Genomic DNA, 2,256 nt, shown 5'->3' with positions numbered 1-2,256 from the left:
TGGGGGAGTTATGGGGCCACGTCGTAATCCTGCTAAATTCAAATACGAGGCGATAAGAAAATCTCACTGTTGCATTTAATATTGTAATAACCGGCCCAGAATGAATGGACATCCGTCAATTTTCCACATTCCACCTGTCAACGTCTGTGTATTTGCTTCTGAAAAGGAAAGTTATTTTAATTGGAGGAAAGGTATTGCTTCATGCCCCCCCTCCACCCCACATTTTTAAAAAGTAACTATTTTGTGACTTACGGCCTTTTCGTAAAAAGCCCTCGACTGGTGGTCGTATATATCATGGCCAGGCCACTGCACTGACCGCTCATTCATTGCCCTTTGGCCTTGAACCCTAGCGATGACCTGTAGAGCAGTGCATAGCATAGCTGAGCTAAAAAAGGGTTTGCGTTATGGACGCCCCGTCATTTCAGAAATATTTCAGGACTGGCTACGGATATAAATTGATGACCAATTTGCTGAATATTTTGCCGTGGGCCACTCCGCGAGGCACATTTCAAAGAAAAAAAAAAAAAAGAGTAAAGGACTACTTTTCATTTTGGTTGTGAATTTTAGATACGTCTGTATCTTTAGCTACTTTACTTTTGTGTTTTTTCCCCGGCTTTTGTTACCTCTTGCAGTGTCGAGGGGTGAAGCAAACTACATTTTCTTTTTTGTTGTATCACCTGTTGCACTGTTATGTTGTTTCTTTGAGTCCCTTTATTAATCTTTTCCGGGGCCTGCCCCTCCCTCTGTTTCTGTCTGATATTTTGTTGTTGTTGTATACTCTCGTTGCTACACTTTCTGGTGGTAGCCTTGACAGATGCCCAAACCATTTAATTCGTTGTTTATCTTTGTATTGTAAGCACGGAATTGAGCCAACTTGTTTCCTGGTAGCCTTGTCTCTCACTTTCTCTCTTATCGTAAGGGTCAACATTTTCCAAGGGCGTCTCTTTTCACAGGCGTTGATTTTGCTATTAAGTACATCTACCCAAATTACTATTTGTAAATTAGATAATAGTTACGAGAGCAGAACGTAATACATAACCTTGCGATACAACACAAACTCGCCTTTCCTTGTCATCTCTGTACAGCGCCTCTCTTTTCAAATTGGTTGGCGTGTTTTACTTAACAACACACAGCAGTGACCGCCCATATAAACGACACGTCATCATCCTCATCCTCATCAGCCTCATCCTCATCATCATCATCATCATCATCATCATCATCATCATCATCATCATCATCATCATCATCATCATCCTTTTTTTTTTACTCCGTGCCGGAGTGCAAGCCCCAAACAAAAGCTCTCCGTGTAGTTCTGTCCTGGACTAAGTCTCCATCTATGTTCTGCTGTTTCTTACTGTCTCATTAAGGTCTGAATCTAAATCTTTACTCCGAATCTTTTAGGATTTTAGGACTTTACCTCTAGGGTAAAACAACACCTAGACATGGCTGGCTGATGCCTCTGTAAATGAATAATTGATGATCTAACATTCCCTTCTCTCTCTTTCCCATTGGATTCCATCTATCATGTTTCCTTACGGTTTTCCCAAAGTGTGTCCCGTTCGCTACTTTTTGTCTTTATAATGTTGATAATTTAAGTTTTTTTTAAAGAGCAAACTTGAAATTAGAAATCACACATTATTATCAGTATAATCATTCGACTTTTTTCACCCTGGTGTTGAGTATAGACAGGAAGAAAAGCTTTCCACTTGTCTTTATTCTGAAGAACAATCTTCTCCACCTCAAGCCAGCCGCGTCCCATAAAGAGTAATATTTCTGTGCCTGAGATCTGCCTCTTGCTCTTGCTCCCAAGTGAATCTCGGCCTTCCTCTCTTCCACTTCCACCTTATCTATGGGTTGGCTTCTTGAGTGTGTGTCCAATCCATCGCCATCTTTTATTCATGATCAATTGGTCCATGTTTGGTTCGCTTTCATTATACTGCATTTCAGAAGGTGCTCAGCCAGTTGTTTGCAACCAAACATTCAGAAAGGTGCTATATTGCGAAATCGAATGACGTAATTCCGGTTGAGTTTTCCAGTGGGAATAATATTATTTGACCTTCAGCACATATCATGGTCCTCCACTCTCTCTGATGTCATACATGAGTCATTGTGACGTCATATGAAAAAGACACATTTAATTGTTTTCAGAATGGCGATAAAAAAAAAGGGAGTGGGGCTTGGGGTGAGGGTGGGAGACTGGCTACTCTGAGGTATCGAATGAAAAGTGGGGAGTAAGAATAAACGGGAGGGGGGGGG

The sequence above is a fragment of the Aplysia californica genome, unplaced genomic scaffold (genome assembly GCF_000002075.1).
Source record: "Aplysia californica isolate F4 #8 unplaced genomic scaffold, AplCal3.0 scaffold00385, whole genome shotgun sequence".
Classification (NCBI taxonomy): Eukaryota; Metazoa; Mollusca; class Gastropoda; order Aplysiida; family Aplysiidae; genus Aplysia; species Aplysia californica.
Note: the sequence above shows the minus strand (reverse complement) of the source record.